Source organism: Protopterus annectens, chromosome 1.part1 (assembly GCF_019279795.1).
Source record: "Protopterus annectens isolate FY-2018-M chromosome 1.part1, PAN1.0, whole genome shotgun sequence".
Taxonomy (NCBI): Eukaryota; Metazoa; Chordata; order Ceratodontiformes; family Protopteridae; genus Protopterus; species Protopterus annectens.
The window spans coordinates 1,334,335,198-1,334,351,109 of NC_056726.1; positions in this window are offsets into that span (position 1 = coordinate 1,334,335,198).

Here is a 15,912-nt window from a genome sequence, read left to right on the forward strand (position 1 = left end):
TATAATTTCCAAGAATCTTTGGGCTAAGGTGCTGGGGCTTGAGTAGTGCTTCCAGTCAATGTTTGGGTAGTTGAAGCCGCCCAATATAATGGTGTTCGGAGAGATCTTCATGTTCTCCAATGTTTTCAGGAAAGCCGAATGGGATTCCTGACTTTGAGAGGGTGGTCTGTAGGATGCTATAAACTGAAAAGCAGTCTTGCCCACTGTTAGTTGCACATGGATGGTCTCCGATAGCCAGTGCAATGGCACTAACCTGGAGGTGTGGATATTCTTGATAAGTATGGAAACTCCCCTCCTTTTGTGGTTCGGTCCGGGTTTTGGGGCCGAAAAGCATGATATGAGGTATAGCCTGGTAGTGCTGGGGTGCTCTCTGGAGCCTTGAACCAGGTTTCTGTCACTGCACAGATATCAATGTACTCCATACTGAGGAGAGCTTCGAGTGCATGCATCTTGAGGTTAAGACTTCTGGCGTTTAGCAGCATTACCCTTAGTTTCTTGTTCCTTGTGCTGTCTATGGGGGTGGGTTTGACTTTTGAGCCTTGCATAAAAAAGGCACTATGGGGGTGGCAAGAGCCTTTGCCAATATCCAAAAGCCCAGTGGTGACAGGTGCAAGCCGTCCCTATCGAAGCAACGTGGCTTGTCGAGCATGTCATCCCAGGCTGACAGACACTGGATCCCCTTTGAATGACACCAAAATTTTAGCCAATTGTTAAAATCGATCATTTTGTCTTTGTACTGTGGCATCATTCTAGGTGAGGGTAAGATGCTGCTCAAGGTCAGGGTCATACCAGCCTGGGCTACATGATCAGAGAACTCCTCTATGTCTCTTTTCATGTAGTCCAGGGAGGTACGTCTCAGGTCATTCACACCAGCATGTACAATGACTGAGTCATATTTGTATTTGCTTTGGAGTGACCTGAGTGCTTGCGTTATGTGTCGGATCCTAGCACCCGAAAGGCAGCTCACTGTGACCTTCTCTTTATTCAGCCTGGTGAGCGGGACGTCAGTGTGTCTGACAATAGAGTCACCTATAACAAGAGTATCAGGTGTGTTATTCAGCCTTAAGGGCTGTGGCTGCTTGGCACACTGACTTTGTGGGTTATGTGTTGTGTGTGTTTTGTTTTGAGATAGCGTATGCTTGGATGTCTGCTTTGGAGGTCTCTGTTGCTTAGGTAGATTTTTATTTAGAGCCTCCGAGTATGTTTTTGTGTATTTATGTGTTTGGTTCGCTGATGTGGTGGGACTATGTGATACTGGAATTGTGTTGTGTGAGGTTACCTTCTCCTCCTGACTGGTTACACCAGTTTTGAGATGAGAGAGCTCAGCCTCCAGTTTGGCTAAATAGTTTCATCTCTCACATATATTTGAACCTGTTTGGAGGAGGAGAGGGTTGTCCGTGTACATGAGACAGTTGTAACATTGCCTCAAAATTCCCAGATTCACCAGCTGGACTGGAGAGGAAACCATTGACTGACCTTTGGACATGCTAGAGTAATAGAGAAACTGAATTTAAGATGGACCAATAGAGGACAGGGTAATCGTAGAGAGTATAAGAGTAAGTAGTGCTTATGGTTTAATAGTGCTAACTTGTAGGATTACTTAATTGGACCAGTGAAGGGCCTTAGAATGAGAATATGGTGCTTAAATTGAGAGATAGAGCAGTTCTAAGGGAAAAAGTGAAGAGCAGACTTTGTGGAGCCAGGAATAGTTTAAACCCAATTAGGTGGCGCTGCCCGTTGTTGTGCTATGTTCAAAAACATGCAAAACTGTGCAAAAGAGGGTTTTAAGAGAGGAAGATGAAGGAGTTTTGGAATTGACCAAAAATGGCCAATAAAAATACAGTTTCAAGTCAGTAACCACTCCCACAGGGGCAGGCAGGCTGCTCAATGTTTTTCACTGCCACTGATCAACAGAGAGACTTTCCTTTAGCCCAAGCAAAAAATGGCCTCACAGAAACTTACAAACAGTTCATGAACAGCAAGCCTGTAACTGAACTTTTTTAAATCTCAGAAAAGTGGGAAAAAAGCAAGATTTGTTTTTGTTTTTTTTGTTTTTTCAGAGATAGCAGAGGTTAACAAGTATCAGCAAGTTATAACAGTGCAGTAAATGACCCCACACAAGAGTGCTAGGCCAAAGACAGATAAAATGCAAGTTTTGAGAAAAAAATGATTTTAAAAATAAGTGCAAACAGGAAATTCAACAGCTCTAGGTTGTGCTCTAAATACAGTTACTAATGCAGAAATCAAATTTAACAAGCCAGAAAATGCTCAAAATAGGTGGCTATGCAGAAAACCTTAGCAAATAAACAGAGGAAAAATACTTAAAGTCTCAAAAGTGGCTCCTTTCTTCTCAGCGTTTTTTCCTCTTGGTGGGTGCTTCACCAACAGCCAACAAGCCTGAAAAGATGCCAAAACCACAAGGCAACCAGGTTTTAGAAGAGGAAGATGACAGAGTTTCGGAATTGACCCAGAATGGCCAATAAAACTACAGTTTCAAGTCAGTAACCACTCCCACAGGGGCAGGCAGACTGCTCAATGTTTTTCACTGCCACTGATCAACAGAGAGACTTTCCTTTAGCCCATGCAAAAAATGGCCTCACAGAAACTTACAAAAAGTTCAAGAACAGCAAGCCTGTAACTGAACTTTTTTAAATCTCAGAAAAGTGGGAAAAAAGCAAGATTTTTTTTTTGGTTTTTTTTTTGTTTTTTCAGAGGTAGCAGAGGTTAACAAGTATCAGCAAGTTATAACAGTGCAGTAAAAGACCCCACACAAGAGTGCTAGGCCAAAGACAGATAAAATGCAAGTTTTGAGAAAAAAAAGATTTTAAAAATAAGTGCAAACAGGAAATTCAGTAAACAGCTCTAGGTTGTGCTCTAAATACAGTTACTAATGCAGAAATCAAATTTAACAAGCCAGAAAATGCTCAAAATAGGTGGCTATGCAGAAAAACTTAGCAAATAAACAGAGGAAAAATACTTAAAGTCTCAAAAGTGGCTCCTTTCTTCTCTCAGCGTTTTCTCCTCTTGGTGGGTGCTTCACCAACAGCCAACAAGCCTGAAAAGACACCAAAACCACGAGGCAACCAGGTTTTAAGATCCTAAAAACCTACGGTCATCCAACAAACTTCTTATTAACACCTGCAGATCTTATAACTTAGCAGGTGATACCCTGTTCTCTAACACTGTTGGAAAGTTATGGAATTCACTTCCTACTGACCTCATGTCTCTGTCATCTCTTACACTATTTAAAAAGAAACTAAAATCATATCTCAACATACACTGGTTATGTTCCTGCACTAACCCTGGTAACGTCCTACATCTCAACAACATTGTAAACTTACTGTCTTGCATTTTTACAGTATCCTTTACTGCTCTTGCTAAGCTCATTCAACGTATTGTAGTTTAATACTATTTTTAATGAATGCTCTCTATTGCTACTATGTGGGGGGAAAAATTAATTTTTCCTTACTTCTTAAACTCCTACCACTTTCTAATTTAGTTTTTTGCATGTATCTTTACTGTTACTCCTTTGTATATCTTACACTATAGTTTTATATTTTATATTTTGTATTTTGCATTTTTTTCTATTCCATATGTCTTTGGAGCTTTTCTCCCCAGGCCTCTACTGAAAATGGACATGTATCCAGCTAGACTAGCCCAGTCAACAAATGTAAAATAAATAAAATAAATAAATAAATGTGGTGGATCCTGGCACTCGACAGGCAGCTAACAGTAACCTTCTCCTTATTCAGCCTAGTGAGTGGGACGTCAGTGTGCCTGACTATAGAGTCACCTATTACTAGTATGTTGGGTATGTTATTTTGCCTTAAGGGCTGTGATTGCATGGCACACTGGTTTTATGAAGTATGTGTTTCATGGTTTGTGTTGGGGGGTGGAGGTTGCTTGGATGTTGCTTTTGCAGATTTTTATTTAGAGCCTCCGAGTATGTTTTCATGTATTTATGTGTGTTTTTTGCCGGTGCTGGTTTTATGTGTCTATGTAACACTGGTGGTGTGATGCAAGTATTTCCCTTCTCCTCTTGACTGTCTGATCCCTGGGTCCCTACAGTGTCAGTGTGTGTGTGTGCTATGTGTTGCCTCTTTGCCAAGGTCTGGGCATACTGGGCATGCCTCAGTCTGCCTTCAGGAGCAGGCTCAGGGGCTTCCTCTTCTGAGTCCCTCTGTGCCTGTGGGGACCTTGGCAATGGTGAGGGGCTGCATGGCCCTTCCCTGTGCTGTTCCTGCTGCAGTTGTTTCCAAAGGATCATATTGTGTAGCGTGGCACATACTATGAACATGTGTGCACATGTGGCTGAAGAGTACTGCTAGGCTCCACCAGATATGTCAAGGCAGCTGAATCGTGACTTGAGCATCCCAAATACATGCTCTATAATGATCCTGGTTTGTTTGTGTGCCTCATTATGGTATTCTTGTGTGGATGCGTGTGCATTTCTGATGGGCATCATCATCCACGGTGACAGTGCATAGACAGCATCCCACACCAGATGGCCATACAGGATTTCCCCACTGGCAAATGCCTGGTACAGCTGTGATGAATTTCAGACCAAAGGCTAATGTAGTGATAAACCAGAAGTTAGAAAATAAAAGCTGGATAACAAAAACAATTCCAACTCCAAGAACACCAATACTCTATTACAGCAAAGCTTTCAAATATAAATCCTTCTCTAGTGCATAATACAATCTATAACTTTCTTTCAGCTTTTATAAAACTAAATTAAAATCATGTGAGCACGGCCGACTAATCACATCATCTCTGCAATAATTCAATTAACCATTTTAACTTAAAGGCATAACAATTCATTTAAAAACTTCCTTGGAGTTACTTAAAACATACTCTCACTTTAATTTATAAATACATATTAGAATCATATATTTAATCAATCAAACTAATAAAGTATTTATTATTAAACCTTATATTACACTTATATATCTTGCATCTTCAAAATATGTATATATATATATATATATATATATATATATATATATATATATATATATATATATATATATAAATACAAACATGCACATACATATACATTTGAAAGCCTAGTGCAATTGCATTTGTTTGGTTGCTAGAACTGGCTTAATGCTAACCATATTATTCAACACTGGTTGTACATCTGCTTGCAGTCTTAAGATCCACGCATATTCTTTATTCTCCAATAAATTATGTGTCAGCCCCTCTTACTTGCTTATACACTGTTTCCATCACCCTAAATTTAAAAGTATGCCAAATGCCTTTCTCCAAAATGTGCTTACTAATCACATTTTGCTGTATTTGTCTACGTATCTCTGGCTTATGTTCTATTATTTTTTCCTTTAGTTTCTTTGTGCTTTTCCCAACATAAAATGAGGGACATTTTAATCAAGTTGCAAGATATATTACATATATAGTATTGCATGTTGCTGTACATTTCAATTTTTTTTTTATTTGAAACTTGATGGACAAATATATTATTGTCTTTTATGAAAATATCAGTACAGCAGCTGCAGTTCAAACATGGGTGCGTGCCTATTGTATGTAATTTAGGATTTTCCCCTGATGCTTAAAATCTTTATAGCACAGTTGCATTTTTAACTCTTTAATTCCTATATGTAAAATTTGGCCAGTCATGAAGTATCTGACTTAATTCTGGCATGGCTAAAACCTATTTTTAATAGTGAGTATGCCTATAATATAGTGAATAGAGAAGATGGTAATAAAGTTAGATATTTAACTACTTACAATACTAAGAGTAGGGAAGTAATGAACATTAATGACAATAATTGGAATATCTTGATGGCCATGCCAGAATTATGTCAGATACTTCATGATAGGCCACATTTTACATATAGGAACTTAAAGAGATTAAAAATGTGACTGTGCTATAAAGATTTTGAAGCATCAAGGAAAAATCCAAAAGTACATACAATAGGTACGCATCCATGTTTGAACTGCAGCTCCTGTACTGATATTTTCATGAAGGACAATAATATATTTGTCCATCCAATTTCAAATAAAAAATATATTTTTTAGATGTACAGCAACATGCAATGCTACATATGTAATATATCTTGCAACTTGCTTAAAATGTCCTTCATTTTATGTTGGGAAAAGCACAAGGAAACTAAAGGAAAGACTAATAGAACATAAGAAATTACCTGGAAAAAATTTAAGAAATCTACACTGATATCTAAAAAGAGAAGTGAGATACAAACTTTCAGAAATAAACAACAATATAATTGCAAATTATATGTTTATAACAAAGTAGAGAAAAATGTGTCAGAATTTTCTGAATCATCTAACAAAGAGATACTTTGTCATCTCCTAAGTTCAAGACCCCTTTAACCTCCCCCAATCCAAAAAAGAGCAATTTGACAGGAAGAAAAGCATTGATATATTTGGAAGAAAAAAGAAGAGGGGGTGGTCATAAGCATTGTAATCAAACATGAAGCTCTTAAACTACTACAGAATTTGATGAACAATCCAGGTTGATTCATAATATTTACAGTTTACAGTTGTCTAAATGTGATATTTCTCTGTTAGGTAATAGTTTAAATTGTGTCTCTAAGGTTCCTCTATCAGAGTGTCAGTTTGTGAATGATCTTCAGAAATTCTCTTACATTATAAATTTATGTCTGTATTTTCAAAATATGGAAAGAATCAAGTGGGATTTGTATAAGTTTAAGACCTCTAACTTTAATCCTCCATATAAAAAAAATATTGCAACTTTTGAAGTTATTATTAAGGAATTAAATTTTAATCATTCTTTATAAATTGACAAGTCTCATAATTTAACTAAACAACAGAGAAATTCAATGAAAGTTTTGGGTAGTAACCCTAATATTATTATTATTATTATTATTATTATTATTATTATTATTATTATTATTATGAATGCTGATAAGGGTGGAGCAGTGGTCCAATGGGATCAAAGTAAATATGACATGGAGTCATATGATCAACTTTTGGATGCCAGTTTTTATCATTTGGGTTAGATTCTACACAAAAGTTTAAGGTAGAAATTGAAAATTTCTTGAAACAAACTATGTAAGAAGGAATTATTTGTAAGGCAACTTTTTCCACATTTAACAGTAACTGACCCTAAGCCACAATACTTTCATGTTACCTAAGACACATAAGGATCCCATTAATTCACCTGGCAGATCTATAGTTTAAGCTGGAGTAATGGTGCCCTTGTCAGCTTTTTAACTAAATATTTAAAACATTTATTAACTTTAGTAGGATAATATGCATTTTTTACAAATATTTGAGGACTCTCAAATGGAGCAATGCTGGCATATGATTACTTTGGATGTACAGTCTTTGTATAACTGATATAACTAGGACCAGTCTTTATCTCCCAGGTTTTCATATACTTTTGATTTGTTTAATATAATAATTTATTACTAAAATGTTTTCTATTTTAATCAAGAATGCTTTTACAAGTTAATGGTATAGCAATGGGTGCCTTGTTTGCCCCAATATAAGATGGCTTTTTCATAGGTTCATAGGTTGGTACTAGGCTATCGGCTCCAGGGCCTATACAAGCCTAGCCATAACAATTCCCTGGCTATTTCTTCCCACAGTATTTACTTCCCTGGACCCCTGTCTAGCAGGGTGACTGATGTGATCCCCTGGGTGAATTTCCTATCTCCCATCCAGTCATCAAGGTTCCTTTTGAAGAGGGCCAATGAGGAGCTCTGATTGACATGTATGGGCAGTCTATTCCAGAGTCTGGGGAGTCTCTGGGTTAGGAACCTATCCCTCCAGCATGTTTTGTTCATTGTGATGACAAGGTTTAGATCCCTGGAGCATCCGTCTCTGAGGGATTGGGATTTGTTTAAGTGTAGCATGTCCAGCAGCTCTGGGTTTAACATGGCCTTGTATGTTTATTGGTCATGTTGAGGAAATTATGATTTATAACAGTCGCAATTTATTTTTGTAAGATATGGATATTTGGCATAGATTTCTTGATGATCGTTGGCTTCTGTTGAGTTAGAATGTGGCAAACCTGAAGAATTTTTGCAATACTTTAAAGACAACTGTTGGGGGTTATATTTTAGTCCTGAATTTCATCATACATAATTTCTTTGTTAGATGTCAGGTTGATAAAAAATTTGGATGGCACTATACATACTACATTATACAGAAACCGTTTCATAAAAATCATTATTGCAAGCTAAAGAGTTACCACCTCTACTTTGTTATTACCAATATTCCGAAGTCTCCGTTTTTTTTAAGTTAAATGTATTTGTTCAGACAAAGTAATTTAGACAGATACAAGATTTGACACAAAAAATTATTGTTAGAGGTTATAATTATTCATCTAATTTAGAAGCCAAAGAACACATTCAAGGTATTGGACAAACAGATCTATTAACATATACACCTCAAATGGAAACTAGGGAGAGATGTTTTCTTTTGCTACAACATATGATTCAAATTCAAAAGAATTCAGATGGGTTATCAATAAATATTAGAATATTTTGTTAGCTGATCAGGATATAGATGCTATTGTGCCTTCTTTTTGCCATTTTATTTACTAAGAGGGTTTTACTATAAGGTAGATTCTAAATCATTTTTCAATACAGTCACATAAAATACCATGTGGACAATCAATCACTTTGGAAGGCAGCAGATTAAATGGTCGTGCTCCTTGAGGACATTGTTCTTATTCAGTTGTCATGAAAACTAAGGAATTTTCCTCTCCCGATACTAGTTCCATTTTATATATATCATTTGGTTATTTATGATACTGAATGGATTATTTACATTGTAAGATGTACATGTTCATTCTTCTATGTTGGTCAAACATCTAAAAGCTTAAGGTTGTGAATTAGAGACAAAGTGACTGACATAGAATGTCACAAAGTTAATAATGCATTATTTAAACATTCTAAAGTACATCCTGCTGCTTCCTTCAGGTTTATAAGCACAATGCACCTAATAAGTTTGGTTGGTGTGATATGTTAACTAACTAAGAAAGATTTTGGATGATTAAGTTAGGATCTTTATTTTATCCAGGGCTTAATGAATATAGGTGGCCATTGTTGCTAATACATGTTCTGAAGTCTTTAAATGGTTGCTACGTAATAATGTAAGTTCCTGATTTTTGTATATGCTGAAAAAGGCAGGCTACGCTGATACTAGTCAATTAACCTTCTCTGTTCTCTTCACTTGCATTTTGCTGGTGCCTTTGATGTTTCTGGATACACACACACACACACACACACACACACATACACACACACACACACACACACACACACACATGGATCTAGGACTGTTGAACGAAAATTCAACAGTCCGAATCCACAATCACTGAACACACTTTGTCGAAAGCGCTTTCACCAAAAAAGCGCTCTTGTTAAAGTGTGTTCAAAAAATAAATAAATAAACATTACATTTATGTTTTTGCAGGGGGGCAAGCCCCCCAGTGCAACCCCCACCCCCCTACTTTTATATTCTCACTACGAGGTCACACTACAGTGGGGATAAGTGAATTTTCCCTTATCCCCACTGTAGTGCGATCTCTGCAACAGGCATACTTACGCAAAAGTGCTTCTTCGGTGAAAAGCTCTTTTGCATAAGTATGCATGGACATTTCACATTCGGTGAAATGGCCAGTCGAGCATTAGTCCTGGACCTACACACATATATCTTACACCTTGCAGTTTAAGTGAATTCAATCTGTATATGCCTGTCGTTTGGTTGTTTTAACACCAGCTCACCCACCTCAAGGGGAAGGGAATGCAGTTAGTTTGGGTAGGACCATGAAAGTCATGTCTGCATTAGCAATGTATGACATAACAAATGGGGACAGAATGTGAGGAAGCATGCATCTATTCATGAAGCAAGTATTGTACAAAGGTTACAGTCATGATGGGGATGCTATGGCTAAAGCATAAAAATTCCATATCCTCATTGTGAATGACTGCACCACTATAGGATCCTGAGTCACGGATATCCATGTGACTCTTTCTCCTTAGAAAAAAGCATCAACAGGTGGTCCAAGGAAGACTAGATGGGAGGAATGGGGATCAGACAAAAAATTCGTAACACAATGGCAAAACACAAAATGGTATAGAGGCAAGGTGTATAGTAGGACAGACTGCTATGCTCAGCTGAGAGCAGCACATGTTGTGGTAATTCATATTCTTTATCATGGTGGGAACTTATACACTAATCACTTAGGCTGAATCCTCATGACCAAAAAAGATGATCAACACTGAGCAGAAATAAATTAATAATTCCCCTCTCTTAAAACTTCATGCAGTGGCTGGATGTTTTTACAGACCTGAGGTGTGCACTGCAACTGCACCCCATTCCTGCTTACTAGCAGACTTGGTATAACATACATAATATACAATTAGGGAAGCCATACTGTCTGGGTCCACATGAGTTGGTCAACAGCAATAAAGAGGAGAGGCCATTCTAGAAATCTCTATGGTAAAGGGTTGATAGAGGCCAGCACAATGTTTACTAAAAGAGACAGTCATAAGAGCACATAAAAGAGTGGCCAAATTGCAACAGAAGGAGAGTGCCTTCAAGTAAGGAAAGGACATTGGGAGTCACAGACCCACTGAAACAGTCAGCCTAGAGCAATAAATCACTGGTGTGCACAATCAGCTGCAGCAGTGGTCAGAGAGGGCTGCAAGGTCAGCAGAGACTATACTGAAGGCAGGAAAGCTGACTGGAATAAAAATACACAGGTCAATGAAATACTCGGGAAATTAGCATCTCAAACAGAAGATGAAACTGCAGTATCGCAAAACAGCATGTATGAAGGCTACAAACAGATATACTGCAAAGGCAGTTACGGAAATAAGGTACATAAGGAATGGTGGTGGTGGAATGTAGAAGTCCAGTAAGTTATCAAAAGAAAGGAGTGAAGGAAAAAGTGGAAGAAAAGAAGGCCCAAGTTAAGATATAGTGGTAGTTGGCTAATAACAAGGCTAAGAAGACAGTCAAAAAAAAAGAGAACAAGGCAACAGAGGCATTATACCATCTGAAAAGTGACTCAGCAGATGGCACAAGGAAGCTGTATCAGGTTGCAAGGCAAAGACAGAAAGATAAAGAGAACAGTTACTTGACACCATTTATAGAGGATGTCAGCAACAACCTCTTCACTAGTGCACAGGACATCAATGGCAGATGCAAAGAGTTCTTCCAGCAGCTTCTGAATGGAGAAAACCCCACAGAAGTTGTACTGCCCAAACAAAGCTGAAAAGGAAAGAGAAAGAGAAGCACACCCTAAAAGACATAAGAACAGCACCAAAGAAAATGAAACCATGGAAACCAGTAGAGACAGATGAGGTCACAGAAGACATGTTTAAGATGTTGGGTGAGTTAGGGAAGAAATGGCTCCTAAGGGTACTCATAACAGTATGTAAAGAAGGTCATATCCCAGATGACTGGATAATAAGTATCCTAGTGCCAGTGTACAAGAACAAAAAGGGACATTCATAATTCTAGCCATTATAACAGGTATCAAACTCCTGCCACACTGCTTGAAAGAGTTGGAAAGGGTGATTGATAAATGAATATGCAGAATAGTAGAAAGTAAGATGGGAGATGAGAAGTTTGGATTCAGATCAAAATTCAGCATAACCTAAACATTTGAATTAAGACAGACAGTGGATAAGAAGCTAAAGATGAGGGAAGAGTCCAACTGTGTATTCATAGACCTGAAGAAAGCACATGGCAAGCTTCCAAGAAAGCTGATTTGGGCAGTCCTGTGATAGTTCAAAGTCATGAAAACATTGGTGGAATTCATGCAGGCTACGTACAAGGACAGAATGACACAAGTACGGACAGTATCCAGCTCACAGAGGGGTCCCAGTGGAAGTGAGTGTGCATCAGGGTAAAGATCTATGCCTACTGCTGCTAATACTAATGATGCGCTACATTAGCAAACAGGTCACAGGTGACAGATCAACAAAGCTACAGAATACAGATAATGTCACATTACAAGCAGACTCTGAACAGGAACTTCAGCAAATGATAGAGAACGCAAAACTGAAGGAACATTTGATAAAACTGAGTACAGACAAGACAGCTGTCATGGCAGCAAATGGGGCAGATGAGAAGAAACTGAAAACTGAGAACGAAGTTATAGTAGTGGAAAAGGCTAACAACATCAAGTATCTGGAAGGGGGGGTTGAACATTAGGGAAATCTGAATGAGGATGTCAAAGCTAGAATCAGAGTAGCTACAGCCAATTAGCATAGGGTGTAACAGGTAGTGTATGGCAGAAGAATGCCAATGGAGCTAAAAAGTAAGGTGTGCAAAGGAGTGATGCAACCAGCACTTCTGTATGGTACAAAAACCTGAACAGTGAAAGAAGAACAGCTGAGGAAACTAGAAGTGATGGAGATGAAGTGATTGAGATGGGCAGTAGATAAGTAGTGTGGAACAGATGAAGACATGATAACAACAGCAGGGGCCAAAGTTGCTTCATTTGCAGAGACAGTAAAAGAGAAAAGATAACAGTGGTTCGGTGAAGGAAAGTAGAAGACAATTTGGTGAAGAGGGTTTGTGAGAGAAGGGAGAAGGCAAGAGGAAAAGGTGACAAACAGGAAAGAGAAGGATGGATTGCATTAAAGATAACCTGTGACAGAGAGGCATGAGTGAGAAGGTAGGAGAGGGGCACTAAATTGAGACAGGTAGAAACAGTTCACGCCACACCCTGACCCCAAATAGAAAAATGGGAAAAAGGGGGTTGAAGATGATAATGATGTCATAGATATTATTGATCTATGAATGAATTACTTCAGATAGTTCCAATGGTTAGCAGAGGCATATAACGAAAGTAAATCAAGCTCTCAGATGTAAAAAGCACAACACTTCATTCTCACATAGACACGTAAGTGCTTTCATGGTTCCAAAAGACTGCTTCTTCAGATGGAGAACACTCAACTTTGCATACCTCCATGTAAGGAATACCAAGTGATATAGTTATGTGAGGTGTAGTGCTCTCTTTAAGTACAACAGTATGCTAAGTAAAATTATTTACTATTTTTCAGACTGCATAGAAGTGGTATATCATCAAACCAAAACAATTTTCACAGTATTTAATGTGCATCATCCTTCTTAAATTAGTATGCTGTCTTACCTCTAAAAACTGTCTTACCTCTAAAAGTAACTATTATATATATATGTTATTAATAAAGCTGTTACATGAAACATTTTATTGTTAGCAATGAAATAATCATCCTTTTTAAGTGCCTGAGAATTTTCTGTGATCCTTAGGTCCTGACATTTCCTGAATCCTTATACTTTCATTCACCGTTAATCTTGCTTCTTTTTGCTTATAAATTTGACCATATATGTCTTTGGTCAGCCTATCACAGTTTTTAATTTTAAGCAGATCTGCAGAAAAACTTTCTCGTCTACTATGGACATTAGAAACTAGAATACTTGAAGATGGAAGAATCTCCTGTCAGTATAACGGACTAGACCCATAATATCTCTGTCTTTGTATCCCCTATCATTCCGAGCCATCCGTCACTAAACTGAACTGAAACTAACCAACTTAACCCTGCTTAAATATCTAAGCACTGGGCAAAAAAATGTGTAAAATGTTAGCGATCAAAACAAAAAAAAAAAAATCCAAAATTAATTAAATAATAAAATAGTTGAAACATAGTATCAGATAAAATAAAGAAATGGAAGATAAAGTTGAAGTTTACAGTAAAAAGTGAAGATGTGCACTCTGTGGTGCAGGATCAGGTCTAGGTTTACAAGGGAAAGTAAAGATGTGAATTCTACGGAGCAAAAAAGTGACAGCACAACTGGAAAACAATCACGCTGTCAGTCTCACCTTTCATAATGTCATGATGATAATTATCAAACTACACTACCGCTGTCACTTTCTGACAGCTACGCTAACATGCTGGTGAGGTCCACTACTTTCCATTATCACACTTATTTTAAGATTTTAAGTAAGTTACAGTAACATTTAAAAATTATACTTTACTTTAACATCCCCCCCCCCAAGACACCATTGTTTTTTGCTTAATTCCTCATTCTTGAGCCAAGAGATTGAGAGGTATGATGGACATACTGACACAGCACAAGAAAATCCGAAACAACAGAGAAGTTTTAATGTCATAAGAATTAAGATTTATACCAAACCACTCAAAGGTATAAAGCAAAGCAAACATTATGCCAACTGAAATGGTTTTGCTTTGAGTCTCTACTGCGTGTGGGGAGAAAGTAGCATTATACAGGCTCTTACAGTTACGCAGGCAGGCAGACTCCAGTACTGCTTGCTTTACTGCACAATTTGGTGTCATTATTACAATCCATCTGCTTCACTCACAGTAATATCATGTGACATTGCATTCAGAGTTGCTATTACCCACCTCCTGCTTCAACTCACAGTAAGTCATTGTTCTAATGATGTTATCACATCAGATGTGGACCCAAGGGTCGACAATGTAAGCAATTACATTAACAAATGTAAGCAATTACATTAACAAATCAGGAACACATCTGAAATAATCTTTGACAATTAAGGTAATTTTTAAAATATTAGTACTATTAACGTGAGACATTGACAGAATATGAGAATGTGAATTAATATACTTTTTTTTGAAGTAAAAGAAGTATATACCTCTAATTATTCTAATTATTTATTAAGTTTATTTCACAACATTTTCTGCAAAAGTCACCAGTTTTAGAATGGATTAAGAGGGACACAGCTACAGTATTTGTCAAAATCAGGGATAGATGAGAGGTATTAATGTAAGACTGGAGAGGAACAAATAATAGGACTACACTGTGATTAAAGGGGAACATTTTATGAATAAATTTGGCATTTCCCAGAAAATAGCAGACAGCTGAGATTTATATTACTTAGAATCAGCATTCTAGTTTTCATAATTGTCTTGAAGTTCATTAAAGTAGGCATTGTGGTTTCTTCTTGTTTCTGACTACAGAACGCATATCTTCACTGAGTATGTTAAGCAATTACTTCCTTCACTAAATCACTCCTAGAAAGTCATAAATCAGCATTTTACCTTTGTGGGTTTGAAATTAGTTTTAAATAATTGCACACTCCATAAACTTACTGTACTCTGCCATTTGTTATATAGTGGCACTGGCAGTAAGGAAAAATAATCATAGTGTAGTGCAATACAACTCCCGCCCCCCCAAGATGTGCAGTAGCAAACCCCACTTACAGCCCAGCTCACTATGCCTTCATTGATGAGACAATGTCAGTGAAACAGTCCACAATGCATGTCACTAAAATAGAAGGAATGAACGGTGCTGAAGTGCTAGCGATTAAAAAAAATGTTGGATGGTATTACATTAAACTATAATCCAACTAGCTATATAGTTAGTCCCTGTAATATTAATGGTTCACCTTGCATGAAGGTAACACCAATTGTACTTTAAATGTAGTTGACTAGATTTAGTCTACATTATAAAAAACATAGTCAGAGGAAACACTATAAATATATTATATATAACGTTTGTATGTGCAGGAGACAGACTGATGTAGTGCAATGAGCATGACATACATTGGCTGTCCTTCCATCAGTGATGTCATGCCCCTGTCACCTGTCAGTCAACATGAGAATGCCCAAACCTGTGCAAACATCATTGGGGGGCGGTGCTATACTACACTATAAATGAAAAAACAGATTTCTTAATGCTACCTACTTAATTGAATTAACTAATAGGACTAAAGAGACAAGAAATTGGCTGGAAAAAGAATTTCATGTATTAACACAGCAGCCCTAAATATGGACTTATCAATAGTTGCATGACAAGTTTATAACTGATACCCTGACAGTTGTTTATACTAGGGCACAGCATCGTACTTCAGCCAGATGTGGATAGAACTGACTAGTTTGACATCCAGATGGCTTAGTCAGTCAAGTGTTTTGCACATTTCATAAT